Raw genomic sequence first — 19,120 nt, forward strand, 5'->3', positions numbered from 1 at the left:
CATTGACCGGCGCAATGACGTAGGTACGCGACGAAATCTTTTCCACGATTATTCGTGGATCATTTTGATTTCGAGATTGCGGTCATTTCGATTAATTATTTCCGTAAAAAGTGTGTTCATATAAATGTAATTAATCGCGTAGATCTCTTGAATGATTTTTCTCTGCAGTTTCTTGACTATATAATTTGCGGTTGATTAATTAATCGATTTAACTGTCTCTCTTATTTGCACGAAAAAATATATTCAATAAGTTATATTCATACTATATTATTATCGAAATAATATTCTGCAAGTTAATTAAAACATTTTCTTCACGCAAAAAAATTGCCTTCTCTATATGAACTAAAAGAAAAAAAAGAGATAAAATTTTTAATCTATCTTTTGATAAAAAATATTTAACAGCTTATATATTTTATATGTTTATATTATATTTAGACAAAGAAAAGATTTCTATATCATCTTTTAAAGTATAACAATGATAAAACGTAGATAAACTAGAGATAAAATAATATTAATATCTAATTGAATTCCATTTTAATTCTAAAATATTGTATTTCTTCATCAAGTATTATTTATACTATTTTTAATATATATTTTATACAACTTACAAGTTTTTTAATATTGTTTCTTTATTTTCTTTCAATTTTCTATTCTCAAATTCTTCTTTTTATCATACGTGAGAAACACATCTTAAACTTTAATTAAAACAACTTTTAATTCTTATATTAACATAAAAAACAATATTATTTTAGTTAATTATTTTGCATATATACAAAAATATATAAATATAATAAAAATATTGTAAAAAATGCATGCAAGGAACAAATGGAACAATATTAATCGACAATGAAAAAAACAAATTGTGAACGAAATGTCGTGATATATCGGAAGACAGGATTTACCCTTGGAAAAGACGTAAATGCTACGACAATGCGAACGAAGCTCGCCTCGCTATGACTCATGCGATCTCTCTCGCAGCCTCCCCTACACGGTCCCGTATCGTAGTCATGCACAATGGAGAATAGCAAACGCAGTAAAGGTAACTCACGTTCGCCAGACCCGGGGCCGGTAATGCTAGTCCAAGTTCTCCCCTTGTTCTTCCTGGAGTACCCGCGGGCCACGTGGCACGATTTTCACCCCCGTCACTATATCCTTCTAGTAACGATCTCTCCTCCTGAAATATATATTATATCGTTTTTCCACGATCGCGGAAATTTCGCTCGTGTCGTTTCCGTCTTATCACAATTTCTCTTCTTTCGTATCTCTTTTCTACGCGATATTAATATTCAGATAGATAATATCTGAGTCATTTTATAAAATTATATCAGTTATAATACTAGACGAAACATACTATAAAGATGATATATCGTAATTTACTTTTCCCATCAATTATGTCAATATAAATTTATTTATCACGAATAACAGCTTATTTTTAAGCTACAGATATTAAAAATGCATTTGTTGTTTTAGATTTCTCATAATACAGAACACTAAACATGCATAAAAATATATCTGACAGAACTATACATCATATACAATATTACAACATAGAATTAAACTCTTATAAGTTTAATAATAGAATTAAAATAAAATATTCATTATGCATATATATGGGAATTAAAAATATTGTTCTCGTCTTTTTTTTTACAATATTTTTATTATATCTATATATTTTTCTGTTAAAGATAGAATATCCATACTAATACGTATTAAGAGAAGTCAGAAAGTTGATAAATAATTAATATATTTATCATTAATGCGCTCCTTATTATGATCCTTATTATAAAAATGAAAAAGAAGTGAAAAATTACGTAAGAAAAATAATATGAAATTTCGATCGTATAACTTTCATGCTATGCTGTAAAGCTCTCGAAAATGTGCGATGAGAAAACGGAACCGTAAACGACCAATTTATGCGCCTCTGCGAGGATCCTCAATTAAACAATTACACTTAAATTGAGTGGAATTCCCACAGCGGTGCCCGCATGTTCGTTAACGATCATCATTCATGCGCACCTACGAACTGTTAAGATATACAATGAGCTAAATAGTCTTTGATCAGGTACACGTGGACCCGCACATATATCGAAATTTATGAATCGTATATCGTATGAACGCGCTACTGAAATTGAGATTGACGATAAGTCTACTATTATATGGTGGATGAATGTATATAGGCGAAAAACGCCACTGTAATATTTCGTACAAAAATATTCGACCGTCTGAAATATGCGTTGAGATAAGCGAATATATTGATATTAATCCGTTGGGAGAAAGAATGGCATATAAAACATTTTTCTTACTTAAAAAAACAAAAGAAGAGAAAAGAGAAAAAAATAGAGATAAATAAAAAAAATATAAGTTGAAATTTTATACGATCGAGAATATAATTAAAATAGATCTCTTTCAGTGCAATAATTAATAGTTTAATCTACTTTTCAAGAACTTGAGAAGATTAATCAGAGTTGAAAAAGTTAAATTCAGTTTTATTTCTTCATAGTCTTTTAATAGATCATCGCAGCATAGAAAAATTTTTACATGAGCTCTAATGCTAGATTTTATTGAGCTTTTTTCTTAATTTATATTATTTCTCATCCAATTTATCTCTCTCTCTCTCTTTCTTTTATTTTATTTTCTCTCTCATATTATTTTCAAGCTATATATAGAAATGTAGATCAAGCAAAAAAGTTATTTTTTTATAGAAGAACGAATTAATATCGTGCATCTCTTAATTGAATGTCTATTCTATGGATATACACAGTATAATTTTTATTTACAACTTACATGCTCTCACCTTTGCTCGTTTCTGCACACGTTGATAGCGATAAGCTCCATTTCATTTTCCTCGTTGGCCACAACATCCTCTGATTCTCTTATATTCGAATCGCTCTGTAACACAGCATAAATTGCATTGTTATTATTCATGTGAAGGACTGTAATAATTTTCATGAATTCATATATAACTTTGTACATTGAGAAATGCAATATTCATTTAATTTTTACTAAAAAAATATAAAAATATCAATTAATATTTAATTATTTTATAAAAAAAATTACTTTTATATTAAGCACACTTCTTCGATTTTTTATATATATAGAACTTTCATAGGAAAGGGATTTAGACAATTAAAGAATAGAGATATCTAGAGAAATAATAAATATATATATTTAATCTAGAGAAATAATAAATATATATATTTAGATTAATAAATAAATATATATATTTATTTTTCATAAATCTATTTAATAGGCATTTTGCTAATATATATCACTAATCCCTATTTAATAGATATATCATCGTTAAATACTTAAAAGATATTGCTCCAAACTTTCTTTTATTTTAAAAATCACATCTTGAGTTTCAATTATAATAGCCATTCTCTCATATAAAAAGACCAGAAAATCAATACAATCGAGGTCAAAATTATATTATTCGGCGATGAACAAATTATAGCCCTTAAGAATTTTAGAATGATTATATATTTCTCAATGAATTCACTCTCTCTATACAAAGAGAATTTTCTCTTAAAATTTATCCTGAAAATCATGGTTTATCACAATAAAAATAATAATATCTATTACAATAAAATATAAAACATGTTTGATTAATTTTACTAAACTGCATGGTAAAATTACTCAAACATGTTTTATATTTTAACGTGTAGATATTATTATGTTTATTGTGATAAATATTAATCAGAGAAATTCTTATAAAATTCTTTCCATACTATATTGTCCCACGATTACCATGATTTTTAGGGTAAATTCTAAGAGACAATTCTCTCCGTGTATTTTATAGAGAGAGGCTCTCTCTCTCTCTCTCTCTCTCTCTCTCTCTCTTTTCACTTGACTTTACTGTCACAATATACGCAATGTTCTCGCAGAACAGAAAACAGAGAAAATCGAGAAATAAAGACACGAAATACGTACAGACGTGCAGACGTACAGACTCGGCATGTCAGTATTTAAACACGAAGAGGTAGAACCGGGGGAGAAACGAAATCGGCCGCCCATTGTGCTCAGGTGTGAGGCGTGTGCGCAATGGCAGGATTCGCAGGGGTGACCAGAGGATCAGGAGAAAAGGGGCAGAGGGGCGAAACGGGGGTAGATTTGCACACGCGGCACGAGCCGCTCCAACAAAGGGATGGAACAGATTGGTAGCCATTCATTCACTCGTTCGTTCTATCTTTTTCTTCCGTATTTGACTGGGAGAGCAACCACCATCTCCCGTCTCAATTCCCTCACCCTCTCCTTCGTTCCTGAGTCGCGGGGTTTAACTCTCGGGATCACCCTCCTGCGGTACAGGTACAGTCAATCGCGTCACTAATTCTAAGTTTCATTAGGGAGTCTTTGTAATACCGTACGACGCGATTACGGTGAGCGATGAAGTCTCATATTGGGTGCGAAACGCCTGTGTGACTTGTGGCAATTTTTATCATCTTCGCGTATCGTTTATTTCCCGTTTCCAAAACATTAATTTCATTAAAAAATATTTTAATTTGCAAATATAATGCATATAATTCTTAATTGATTTTATATCGATAATAAAGCTAAATTTTATAATCAATAATTAGTCGTAAACTAAATAAAATAGAGACGCGAATATAGATTTTGGTGATAAGTAAACAGGAAAAACTTTAACCTTCGTACAATGTTTAATGGGTTTTACATTAACAGAATTTTAATTTGTGAGAATTATGAAGATATTTGATATCAAATATTGAGTATGAGATGATATAGAAAGAATTTGAGAATTATCGTACTTTATAACATGAAAGCGACATTATATTATAAAAGATCTCACGAATATTAAAGAATTATAAAGTCGATCGAATATCCATGAATTCAGATTTTGATATTAAAGACTTTGGAAATAACATCTATCAATGTTCACTTATAATATTGAAAATACAATTGGACTATATATTAAATATATTTCTTATTTTTAATGTCCAAAATTGAATCTATGGATATACAGTATCGATTTCTTTATGAGAAAATTAAATCTTTTATGAGGAATTTGATAGCGTGAATTTTTATTTCAGGCGATAAGGCGATAACATAAAGATGCACCTAGCGAACGTATTGCGAATACGATTCCTCCAGTTACTACTCACAATCAGCCCCAAGCGAGCTCGAGATTCAATAACGGCGAACGAGTGAGTACTAAAAGCCTTTTAACGTGACCGACTGTACGTGGGGTACCTTCCTAGTCAGGGGGGTGAAGAACCCCGCAACCACCCTCGAGCCACGTTTCGTCGTGCACCGTGCCAGTGGTTATACGTGCGCAGATTCATATGTACCCCATGCACTCCGAAAATAAAGATAGAGAGAGAGGAAGAGATGGGGAAAGGGATGCTCGGAGGGGTACGTTATGTTCTTTCCGCCTGCGTGCCCATCTATTCAAGTTATTGCATTACTGGCTTAGCTTTGCTACCCCATAGCTGCCGCCCCCTCCTCCCCGTGCGCGGAACAACGCGGCTACCCCATCATCCACATCCAATATCCATCGCGGCTGCATTTCGCAGTGCACACCTTCCCAGAATGCATAACCGCCGAATCCCTTTAAATTCCATCTCCTATACTGCCGGCGTATCTGTATGTGTGGAATTTTTAGAGTTAAAGACCGTCCATTTATCTAAATGAGTAATTATTCCAGAGATAGATATGTGAGATACATTTTTTTTTAATTATAAACACAGGAAAAAAAATCATTGCCTATTCACTGCTATAGAGATATTTATCTATCTCGTATACACTTAAATTATACACTAATTATAACAATTACTATATCAAAAATATCTTGAAAATTATTGAACATTTCTTTTAGAATATATATATATAATCATGTGATGCATTATTTATATTTTTGATAATAAAATATAATTGTTTCCATAGAAATTAGCATACATCGGATGGTTACTTATAAATTAAATATGTTAATACACTCAAATTATATCTATTGAATATTTGAAACAAGAGTACGTTCGCAAATTAGAAAGTCTAAACGCGACTTTGTATTTAAAACAAACCTTAAAAAAATAACAACTTTATTCACATTCTTGTTACGTCGCATTTTGGCATTTGCATAATAATACAATCTCAATAGTGTTCGTCTCGTTATCTGGAATATGTCAAACGAGTTCGTTCACTGACAGGTACTCTCTGCCGCGATAAATCGTCGGTGTTGATTGGCAGCAAAAGAAATCAGACACCAACGCACATTGCAAAAATCGCAGAACGTCCTGATTCAAGGAGACTGCGTTAAATTGATCCGATGTAATTATAGAGATCTCGTTAATTAATACAGCAAGCAACGATCTTTCAAAGTATCTCATAATTATATTAATACAGTAAACGCAAATCTTTCAAAGTATCTTGTAATTATCGATGCTAACACATCATAATTAAATTTATTTAAGTGTAATTTAATCGATTTAGCAACATGAAAATAAATTGAAATTATCACATAGCAATTCTTTTTAATAATATTTTAACATTAATTAAATACTTTTAAAAGAGCGTATATTATTTATTATATATTAGATTGAGAAATATATAAATAAAAGAAATATGAGATAAAAATAAAAAAATATTTACTTGAAAAACTTTATGAATATTTGTTTTAAAATGTTCTTTATGAAACATATTAAAAATATTATTCTTTGATAAAGTAGTTAATATAATTTGATACAAAACGTAGAAAACTCAACAGCTGTACAGTTATACAAATATTATATGCGTTACTTGCTGTAATAAATTTATCGCGATTGTTTCTCAAATAATGCACCGCCGTAGTCATTGCAAGTTGCAAACGTCACGTGTCAACGAAATCGAAATTTATCGCGATACACGTGCCCACGATTCGTCACGTATTAACAGAAGATCTATCCCGCGATGCCTGTCGCTCGCGATAAAACACGCCCTATGTCCACAATTCGTACGCGTCTCCCGATAAATTTATGGCTATCAGTCCGTATATACGTGCGACACTTTTCAATTAAGTTCAAACTGTATTGCGTTCAATGCGTTCTTTGTAATTGGCGTTACATAATTCCGAAGTAGTATATATCGATCTTTTAATTTCGCAAGACATTTGAAGCTCCCAGACGATTTCCCTCTTTCCCTATTTCACTAATTGTATAAGTCTCTTATTCTATTAAGAAAGTGATATTTTAATAACGTAATTATAATAATAACTTCATAACAAGTATTTAAAAAAGTAGTCACATACAATCATCTTGATGGTTCACATCATTTCTGATTTATAACTATACTTATATGCATAGAGATGTTCTATTTTGATAAACCACCAGCGTGATGCAACCTTTTTGTCCGAGTGACGTAAAGTTAATCCTATAGTTTACATACGGGAAAGGATACCATTTCTTCCACAGAGAATCGTGGGAACGACAGTCACAGAACGTGGCGGATATATCGATGACTCACGTGCGCGATCTCGTTTTTGCAGAATCGTTTTCCCGGGTAGGGAGGAAGATGGGGGATGATTGGAAGGTTACGGATACGTAGTGTATTCATTCGTGGTACCTTGTCGAATGCAGTTCACATGCGGAGAGTACCTAGGTACTAGAAATGTAAGCCTCCGGGCTGTCACCCATATGGCGATTCGTGAGGTATAGAACCCATAGGTAAACTGCTCCCCGATTGATCTTCCGTATATTCCCTTTCCCTCTCTCGATTACGTAATATTCAATCTGTTCACCTTTTTTTTTATGCACGAACCTGCATTATTAAACCCCTGCTCGATTTGACGAGGTTAATAAACCGTACAAGAATGATCTCAAAATCTTGATAATCTTGAAAATAAAGAGTTAAATAAAAATAAATTTACATTCAAAATTATATTCGTGTTAATCAAAATTCTTATTCAGATTGAATGCGGATTTGAAATTAATTACCAAATTAAAAAATAAAATAAAATAATAGTAATACAGAATGATTAGGATCTTATTGCTTAAAAGAAAAATAAAAAAGTTACATCTTTCACACACATCTTGTGATAATATTTTATAAATAGTGTTTCTTCTTTTTTAAGTCCGACTTAAAACAAATTTTTCTTCTAAAATAATATTAATCGTTAATAATTAGCAAATTAATTCCTTAATCAGCTGACTTCTGATAAAGAATGTTAATAAAGTGTTAATTTGTTAATTAAATTTTAAAATAAAAATATGTTATACAAATTAAAATAATAATATGTTTTAAATAATATGTTATAATTCTTTAAATTCGATTAATATTTTTGACAGTTATCAGCTGATTTCTATCAAAAAATATTAATCGCAGATACGGCATTATAACATATTATTTACAACATATTACTGTTTTAATATTTTTAACATATTATTATTTTAAAATTTAATTACCAAATTAACGCTTTATTAATATCTTTTGACATACATCAGCTGATTAAGAGTTAATTTGCTAATTAAATTTTGAAATAATTATGTTATAAAAATTAAAATAATAATGTTATAAATAATATGTTATAATACTTTAAACTAAATTAAATTAAAAAAAAAACTTTAAATAAAAAATAATATTTTTTGACAGAAATCAGTTTACTGTCAAAAAATATTAATCGAGTTTAAAGTACTATAACATTCTATTTAAAAACATATTATTATTTTAATTTTTATAACATATTATTTAAAAAATTAATTAACAAATTAACTGCTTAGTCAGCTGATTTCTGACAAAAAATATTAATAAGGTGTTAATTTGTTAATTAAATTTTAAAATAATATTATGTTATAAAATGTAAAATAGTAATATGTTGTAAATAATATATGTTATAACGACCTATCTGCGATTAATATTTTTTTAGAGAAATCAGCTGATAACTGTCAAAAATATTAATCGAGTTTAAAGAATTATGACATATTATTTAAAAGATATTATTATTTTAATTTTTATAACATATTATTTTAAAAATTAACTAGCAAATTAACTCCTTAATCACAGCTGATTTCTGACAAAAAATATTAATTGCAGATAGGTCATTATAACATATTATTTACAACCTATTACCATTTTATATTTTATAACACATTATTATTTTAAAATTTAATTAACAAATTAACACCTTATTAATATTTTTGCCAGTTACGGGACGCGCACACGTCAAGATCGTCAAATCGGAATTGCCCGGACCGCCGAGCCGAGCCGAGTCGAGCCGAGCCGAGCCGAGCCGACCCGAGCCGAGCCGAGCCGAGCCGCGCCGCACGTACGCCGCGACTTCTCCCACTACGTCATTACGACCTTGGCCTTGGCGTGCTGCGCGTCTCGTAACTGGCACAAGCCTGTCTGTAGGTACATTTTCGGTTCGCGATCAACGTTTGTGCTCTCATTGCGACAGTACAGAGTGTGAGTTTAGTGTTTTTACGTGCTTAATTATTGCAGAAATCCAATCGTGTACGCGACATCGTGATCGCGATTGCACGGGCGAGTCCGTTACGCGACGCGACGCCATTTCATGAGCGAGTCTACTATGTACACGAGCGGATCGAATTACCATTGCACTTTCGACGCGAATTTCCCGAGTTTTTCGGCGTTGTCGATCCGATTTCTACGTCGTTGAATTGTGATATATAAAACATAGTGAAATGTAGTGCTCATTTCTTGGAATATCGGCGACTCCCGAGTGCGTCGTGAAGTAGTCGCCGCATCATCGTCGTTCGATGAGGCCTTCCGATAAGTGGGCCTTGAAAAAACCGGCGACGCGAAAACAGAGCATCGGTTTTATTCGCGCGCGAATAAGCTCTCGCGATTCTCGCGTTTTACCGAAACGCGTCGAAATGTAATGTATCTAAAATCCGGGCGTCGCCGCGCGTCGCGAACGAAAAAAATAACGCGAGTGCAAGTGTTTGGAGTGGATGTCATAACCATAAAGGAACGACACGGAGAGAGAGAGAGAGAGAGATGGCCCGGGAAGGCATCGGGCAACGGCGGAGCAACGATAGGGTAAATATAATTTATAATTTATTTAACTTTTCATTTGTGAAATTATCTATTTATCTTCGCGATAATGATTCAAATTTTACATTGCTGTATAATAATGAATATAAAATATCCTGGATTTTATATTTTGAAATACTTCAGAATATTTAATAACTAATATAATAATTTTTTAAATAATTTAATAATAATAAATATTTGTATATGTGTAAAATACAATTTCTACATTGTATTGTGTATTATACTTAAGAGATATGTAGATATAATTATTTATGTAATGCGTAACTATAGATTCTTTTACTATTAAATATTTTAATTAAAAATAAAAATAAATAGTAAAATATTTTAATTTAAATATTTTTTATAATTATTTCTATCTTTAAAAAATATTTCTTTGCAAATTATGTAGTTTTTTTAAATATCTTAAAGTAAATAAAACAAAAGTTAACTATGCGCATAATATAATTATTTTTTGAAATATTAAAATTAATATTTAAATTTTTTAATTAATTTTAATATTTCAAAAAATCATTTGAAATTATAAATTCAAATAATTTATTTAAATAATATATTCAAATAAATTATGTCATGAAAATAATTCTAAGAAGCTTATTAAGTTACTTTTTAATGGAATTATCTACCTACATGTTTATTACTACAATTGATAAAATAAGATATTACTATATAAAAATAACATTTTTTTTATATTGCTAATAAATTTTAAATATCCAAGTATTGAAAATTAAAAATAATTTTACATTTCTTGAGAATTCAAACAAATTATACATTTTCTCTTTCTAAAAAAAGGTATATTAAGTCGATTCTCGAAAGTCTCGAAATATTGTTGCTTCTTTTCCGCGATGCTGATCAATTATCTCGATACGCATTATGCGTTATATTCATAGTATCAAGAGGCTGTCATCGCAAAATTAAATAAAATAATGTTTTAAATAATGTTTTAAATATGTTATAATATTTATAAAACTTTTGGTTAATATTTTTGACAGTTATCAGTTGATAACTGTCAAGAATATTAATCAAGTTTAAAGTATTATAACAAATTTGAAACATTAATATTATTTTATTTAATTTTATTGTGGACTAACTAACTATTAAACTGCTAACCCTCACGATGATAGCTTCTCGATGCTAGGAATATAACGCACAACACGAATCCAAACAGCTAATCAGCATCGCGAAAAAGAGCAACAATACTTGCGAGAATCAACTTAACATGCCTTTTTTAGAAAGTGAAATAAGCAAGCATAGAAATGGTTCTCGAAGCGTTACCTTTTTGACAGTAAAAAATCATGTGACTGCGTGATATCTCGCATCGTCGAGTTTATCTCTCTTTCGTAGAAAAAAACGTCATCGCGCAAGAACGGAAAAAAAAAGAAAAAAAGAAACGAGAAAAAAACCAGGATCTCGTATAGATATATAAAGAAAAAACTTTATAATTCTAAATAAAATTAAAATTATTCTCACATTATATATTACCCAATAAAAATCGGTGTACAGAATGATTGGCTATTATATTTTCATCGATAACTATCTGTTTTAACATATATATATATATTAATTATTTATATCAAGTGAAAAGTGAAAGTTATCTTGTTCATCTTGAATTGAATAAAATTTAATAAAATCTTTTAATTTTCAATATTAATAAGTAATAATCTACACATATTAAATTATTACAAAATCGTAGTGGAAGAATAATTCTTAATAAGACAAATGCGATATTTCCAATCAACATCGAAAATCAATAAAAAGATATTTTTATAAGATTGGTATATTGTAATTTTTTTTTTTTCAAGTCAAACATTTTAAATACATTTCTCAAAGTAATTATGCTTCCAAAGAATGAACTATATGAATTTATATTTTACAGTATATAAAAAAAAATCTTACTATATTTTGCGTTCGCATAGAATCATATACAATAAGAAATATAATTGCTGTTTTGGAAAAAATAATTATTCTAGAAAATATTTCGGATTATATGTATAAAGCACTCTATATGATACGTAATATATAATGAAAATACATAACATATATATACATACGTGTACATATATGTACATCATGAATTAAGGAAGAGATACCGAGATGATAGTATCTTACAGATATTTCTCGTATATATGTATATTTGCCAGATAAGTTTAGCAAGTTATGGCCACACACGGCCCAAGTTAAGTATTAAATATAATGTACTCTTCTTTCTTTTTCTTCTTTTCTCCTCTCTGTTTCGGAGTCAGAAGACAAATATTTGTTACGACCGAGAAAGCGCGCGTGCACATGCAGCGCGGCGTTCAGATTTCTATTTGTCTTTCGTGTGTTGTCATATAGTGCGAGATATTGGCTTTGACTACCGCTTATTTTCATAGCCACACGCTTGGTCGTAATGAGTAATGTATGGCGTGTAATCTAAACCTTTGGCACAGATAAGAGAATGCAGGAAACCTATGTGACCGATCCACGTGTTCCTCCGTTGCGCGATTACTCACGTGATAAAATTATAACAGTGAATAATAATGATTGAATATTGATCATTGGAGTTTGAGAAGATTAAATTTATTGTTTAGGACAATGGAATATTATTTATGAGAAACAAAAACTTCAATTTTATGATAGATGATGATATGATGATCAAATAAAATATTAATTACAAGAAGTCTCATGCAAAAATATCTCATTTTTTAAAATTATTTTGACATTTAGTTACAAGTTTTTTTCTTTATTTTAATACGCATAAAAATATATAAAAACGTTTAACATTCCTAATTCAATTTTAAAATAAAACAATTGGCGATACATTTTTTATTTCGCGTAATCAAATCTATTATGAATCTTAAAGAAGGAAGAATATAACTTTGCTTATTGCGTATACTTCAATGTTGTTTTTAACATATTTTCTATTTGAAAATAATGTTTATATAGTAAGATGTAATATTATGCTACATCTATATTTCTATATTATGCCAAGAAAAAAGTTAGAAAGAAACAAACCAAAAATTGAAGAATTTTGCTTTTAGTGTATGTATATATTTCATAGGTAATGTTTCACTAATGATAATAAATATAATGCATAATAAACAATCGTGTGCTGCTCTTACTAAGATGTGAGATAAAAACGCCATAGAAAGACTATAAAAACACTGAAAAAGAAAGAAACTGCGAGGAGCAGAAAAGAAAAAGAGGATATGATGATGATGATGCAAGGAGAGAAGGAGAACAAGAATTGGAGAGGAGCGCAAGTGGTGCACACATGGTGCACAGTTGTTCAAGAGCTCAGGTTTTTGTTCATTTATACGTTGCTTTCGGTTTTACTCTCTTGGATCCTGCCAGGAGTTTTCTATATTGACCTGCCGCGTTTTATCTCACACATGCGCACCTATTTGCCCCACGAACAAATTATCAAATGTCAAATTTTACGTTCACGTGTATAGGTGACCGGAACTGAGAGAGGCTAAAGGTCACAAGATATGGTGAAACTTGAATCGCTCTTCGAAAAACGTACGAGAATAGAAGTCACAGCACGAATATCTTGACCATCGAAGTTTGAAGAAAATGAATGAAGATACCTTTTTTCTAATAACAATATTACAACGAACACAAGTAAATTTTATAAGCCAACTAAAAACAGTCCATTGTTTAATCTTAATGTTTGAATTTAGTTTAATGTAGTATTATCTGTGAAAATTCTTTGACCGAGAGAGAAAAGGAAAGAGATCTAGAATCAAACTTTATATAAAACAATTTCGAAATCATTTTCTTCATCTTCTCGCTCCCTTTTCTTTCTCTTTCTCCATTAGTAATGAATTGAGTCATGAGACATGTGTATATACACCAGAATAGGCATGTATCTTACGGACAGTGAACGGCTATGCTATTTTTTATAAAAAAGAAAGATAAGTGTCTCGTGTCTATTCTACACAGTCTTAAGCATATTGAAATAACAGTTTCGAACAGATGTACTTTTCTAAATCCAAAGAAACTTCAGGCGAGAAAGGCGTCACGAATCTTCAGATTTAGGTTCCGTGAATCATTGATCCGTCTTTGTCGTCGGTGACTCCCACGGGCACGCGACATGTGTTAGCGAGGTATCAACCTAGAAGAAGAAATAAGAAACCTGGAATGAGATGGAAAGACGAAGCTGACACAAAGACAACGCGCGCTATCGGAGACAATAACACAGTACTCTGTATACACATATGCACAAAGTACGCATCTGCGACGAAATGTACTTGAAATTTTGAAGGACTTTAAACTATGGAGTATATTTTAATCTTTGCGTGGGGGAGCGATTCATCTCCGTGTTGAAACAAGGAACTTCGTCATACCTGATGTTACTGATTCATGGGGTTATTGTCTCACATATCCCGTGTAAAAAACAAAAAAGAGGAAAGAAAAACGAAAAAAACAAGAAGAGAGAGAAAGAGACGGAGTTCCGGAATTAGAGATTAACAGCAAGAAAATAGACAATGATGGAGCGAGCGAAGAAGTAATGAAGAGAGATAGAGAACCGGGTGAGAACGGGCTAGAGAAAGGAAAAGAAATACGCGGAGAGAAATGCGTACAATCGTTCGTATATAGTCTCGGAGCCTCGATTTTACACGGCGAAGATAAAGAAACACAGTTGCGAATCACGCTGCGGTGGCGCCTAATGGGCGGCAACAAAAAGGGACACAGAGTGGTCACCGCGGCACCGACCGGGGGAAATTTCCCTCTGCCGCATGACACTGTGTGCCGATGGTGCCGACAAAGAGGGAGATCTTTCCCCACTCTATGCCGCACCTACTTCTCCTACTAAGCTCGGTTCGCTTCGAGCGCATTCGGTGATCTCCGCATCGTGTCTGGACCACGACGTGCCGAAGATCAGGACAGTGCTGTATCCTTCTCGACATCCCAAGGTGGAGATACAAAAAAATCCGCTACATATATACAATATATATATACACATAAAAAGAGAGACAGGAAAGAAGAGGGAGAGAGAGAAAGAGTATATGTATTATAGAAAAAATATTAATTGCTCTATTAATACTAATATTAATTATTAATCAATAATTATATATCAATAATTGTTGCTGATATTATTAATCAACATCACAAATCATGCGAAGATCAGACTTGCAATCTCTGCTTAATAATTTTGTTGCAGTGATGTTAACATTAATTTTAATTAGGTTTTTTATTTTCACATAATGAATAATAATATAATTTATATAATAGCATTTTTTAGTTCTAATCTTAGAAAAGAATATATATTTCAATTAATTTTTATTAACATTTCGAAAAGTACCATGATAATTATGTGTACTATATTTGTATATCCTCCCCTTTCTCTCCATTTCAACAACTAACTCTAATTTTTCTAAACAAAACATCAGAATATAGTACTTGGAAATCTATAATGTATTGCAAGAAATATTCAGATTCAATTGCATATCGCGATGTAATATTTAATTAGCTTCAAACTAAGATCGGAGCTAAATTATATTTTATTGTTAGCTTCGGGAATAATTTCTACTATCATTGAATTCTCTTTAAACGTTGAGATACATCTGATATGTCGCACGAGGAAATTTATATACGATCGCTTTTCTCCGCAGCGTTATCGATCGCATCCCGCTTAAATCGCGCGTTTAGTCGACCGAGCAATCAGTCGGTGTTATTCATCAAGACGTCTCTCGACGATGACGGGCATCGTTAACAGAAAGGGGAAGATTAACATCGTACCAAGAAATTCAACACCTCGAGAGCAGCGTGATTAAAGACGAGACGAATCGAAGAGCGAGAGGGAGAAAGGAGAGAGAGAGATAGAGAGAGAGAAAGGGGAGAGGTAGGGGAGGCGCTATTGGCTCTAATTGCCTGTACTGACCAAATAGAAGACGATGCTCTCCTCTCCGCTCGGCTCGGCTCGGCTCGGCTTGCCTCGCTATCACTCTGTATCGCGCGCGATCGCTGCTTTGCTCGACGCCTCTCGTTTAACATACCGACACAAAAAAATATACGCAAGAGGAAGTGTCATACATTTTCGTTCGGCCGTTGCCTCAGCCGTCGTGCTTGTCTGCGCAGCAACGCGCCTCGTTGATCTTCCGCAGACCATCTTATGCCCTCGAAGCGATGCCCCCGCAAGTATAGATCGACATATGGGCGCAGAGAACGAGCGTAATTGCGCGATATGCTGTGTACCGGCGTATGTTAAGAAGAAAGACATAAAAGGGGGGCTGAAAATATGAAAGAATAAAAATGTTAAAAATTTGTAACACCCTATCATTAATGATGAATATATTTATATATTTATATCTTTTAGGTTGCCATTTTTCCAGTTTTGATTCGGAATATTTCTGATTTACAGGAAAAATCTCCGAAAGAGAATCGCCGAGCAGCACGAATCTAGAGAAAAGACTTTAATTTTCTTAAAGAGAGATATGTTACACTTTGGAGTAAAAAGTAAGAAGTATAACCGACCATCTCTGGATCAACGAACTCAGATAATTCTTTGCATATCTCAGCTTGCAGTTAAGGGAAGCCTAAGTAAACACTGAAATTGGATATCTTATAAGGTATTTAGACATATCTTTTCAAAGATTTTAGAAAATAAATTAGATAAGAAAAGTGATTGATGATTTTTTCATAATGACAAAGTATCGATAAGCTAAATTATAAATAAAAGTAAATTCATGTTTGTGCATTATATTGCACCGTCTTATATATTTTCTCCTTTAATCTCGAAATGCATCGGCGGTTCTCTTGATAACAAAAATTTATATATAATAATAGTGATATTTACTCGAAAATATTTAAAACATATGTATATGTGTACTTTTCTGAAAATTAATTACTTCTAACTACAATAGACAATTTCATTACATATGTGTTAACAATAGCACCCTATAGTGTGGACTTAAGTTAACTTTCAAAGGATTAACAATACATATATAATAGACAGCAACATATTCAAAATCATAAGACATCTTTAAGACATCTTAAAGACATCAGATGTTAATCCTCTGAAAGTTACATTTGGCACATCTGAGAAATTAGCTTGGAAAAAATTCGAAAAGAATTAAGAAGCTATATATCGAAACAGATTAACTTGCCAGTTTTTTTGACAAGCCACTCTAAAAGCTCAAAGTATGAGAATATTAAAATAAAAACATCGGAGATATGTTCTCGGAATTTATTAAAATTAATTAAAAAAATTTTTTTCCCTATTCTTATATTCGCTTAAATTCGATAAAAATCAGTTTCTTAAATTTGACGATGAAGAAGAAAGGGCCCGGGTCGGGAGAAGAAACTACGCAAAACGGAAACCAATTAATCTGTAATAATATATCTATCGCGCACGAGACGGAGCAGTTCGGCTCCGATTACGATCATTGCCTGTTGTTTAACAATGCCGTTCGCTCGCGCGCGCGGAGAGAGAGTCCACTTCTCTCTTTCTCTCGGACATTGTTCCGAGGCGGTCCTCCGTTTTCATTCAGTAATTCGCAGGCAGCTGCACACTAATAATAGTAACGGACAGTGCGTCGCTACCACGCTTTCTCACTGCGTTCGACGTAACAACGCGGAGCAAGCGGACGTGTTCGGGGAAGATGAGAGGGAGAGGAGGATCGCGATGCGAGAGGAGAGGCGTCGAGAGGGAAACTGAATCGTTACACTGATTCCGATCGCTGAATTTGGAAGAAGCCGTGACTAAGAAACACTCGGGTGATCAACTACGTCAACACTTGGGCGGGATAAGAGTGCGAACGAATGCTCGAGACGATCCCGAATTTACGCGTTTATATAGGGAGGGAAAAAAACGTCTTCTTCTGTATGAATATATTTCATAGAAAATATATTTAATCTCTCCGTTGTCAGACAAAAAAAACTCTGCCCCTTTCAGAATATTATTTCGTTATCACGTTGACGAAAAGATTGAAGGTATTTCTTATATGTTACATACGTAAATTATAAATCGTAGACGCATGGCAATATACAGATAATAAGGCATAGCGACTTCACCTATTGACAACGAGCGATAATGCAATTCACGTTGTTATCTTATTTACGCTTGGTTTCATCTGTAAAACGAATGATTTCTTTATAGAGTAAAATGTGTGCATTTCTTTCTCAGAAAGTCAATAATTCAAGGAAGAACACAGTATTATATAAACTGGTTCTAGTAACACACATTGTTTATAGTTAAAAGCCAGTATCAACCGTTATATTTTCGAGACTTGCATTTAGAGTTTGAAATAATTAAATATTTTATAAATTAATGCTAAAGAGAGATTGTCATCTATCGTTAAAACGAATATTATCTTTAAGATTAAAGTCTAGATTCTCGATAACATTAAATTAATATTAAAAACTCTAACAAATGATTTCAATTGAAAACTTATATGAATCTTGAGGGAACAAAATAACAAATGACTAAGATTTTAATTAGAATATTTCGAATAAAATTTACATACATGATTGTTGCCTGTGTATGAACGAAAAAAAGAAATGTCATCAATAGCTCATTAATAGCCACCGCTATTTCGTCGAAATGAAAGAATAAGTAAAAGATTTTATTGAGACAGAGATGTGCATTTACGCACATTGTAATGTAAATTATAGCATAAAGCAATCCCTCCGTGCGGACTTCACTGCGGTGAAAAGTCAATGGAATTAAACGCTGAACGCTGATAAGACGTTATCGTGCGCCACTTCTCACCGCATAATTAGCGTTATGCGTTTAACCTCGTTATGCGCATCGTATAAATATTTCGGAAAAATAGATTCTGCATTCTGCGACGCATTTGTACGCGGTGCAATATCTATATTGCTATAAACCAGATTAATGAAATTAGAGAGAGATTAGAGATTCGATTAATATTTATCTACTGTGATTAATAATTAAACAAAATTAAATGTAATAACTTTATCGAATCCTTAATAATTATTAAAGCATACTGATTCATGTAGGTGCTCTAATTTTTTCTTCTATTTTAATCTACGAGCTCTATTCGTATCGATTTTCTGCTTAAAGAGAAAACTCTTTTTAATTATGTAGGAGAAACATTTGCTGGACACAAATTCATTATCAATTTTTTTTTTTTTGTATAGAGATATTCTTTGTGTATATAAATATTTTTTGTGTTTTTAT

General features: G+C 32.0%; 1 protein-coding gene and 1 long non-coding RNA gene across 5 annotated transcripts in view; one reads left to right on the top strand and one right to left on the bottom strand.

The window, feature by feature from the left end:
• Positions 1 to 909: 909 nt before the first annotated feature.
• On the bottom strand, positions 910 to 16,087 carry LOC145936066 (uncharacterized). Its single transcript, XR_014425320.1, has 4 exons — positions 16,012 to 16,087; positions 15,860 to 15,912; positions 2,795 to 2,889; positions 910 to 1,174 (listed from the first exon to the last, which is right to left on the bottom strand). It is a non-coding gene; the product is annotated as an uncharacterized LOC145936066 (long non-coding RNA).
• Positions 15,650 to 19,120, top strand: part of Zfh1 (Zn finger homeodomain 1) — a 33,032-nt gene continuing 29,561 nt past the window's right edge. For 2 of the 4 annotated variants that reach the window (XM_083039164.1, XM_083039167.1), the window contains exon 1: positions 15,650 to 16,547. The gene's annotated coding sequence lies outside the window, so the exon portion shown is untranslated. Of the gene's footprint in view, positions 16,548 to 17,509; positions 17,695 to 19,120 lie in introns of those variants that run through there. The other 2 variants (XM_083039165.1, XM_083039166.1) reach the window with 2 other exon arrangements.

Source organism: Prenolepis imparis, unplaced genomic scaffold, assembly GCF_030444845.1.
Source record: "Prenolepis imparis isolate NDT839.2.m4 unplaced genomic scaffold, iyPreImpa1.0 SCAF_5, whole genome shotgun sequence".
Lineage (NCBI taxonomy): Eukaryota > Metazoa > Arthropoda > Insecta > Hymenoptera > Formicidae > Prenolepis > Prenolepis imparis.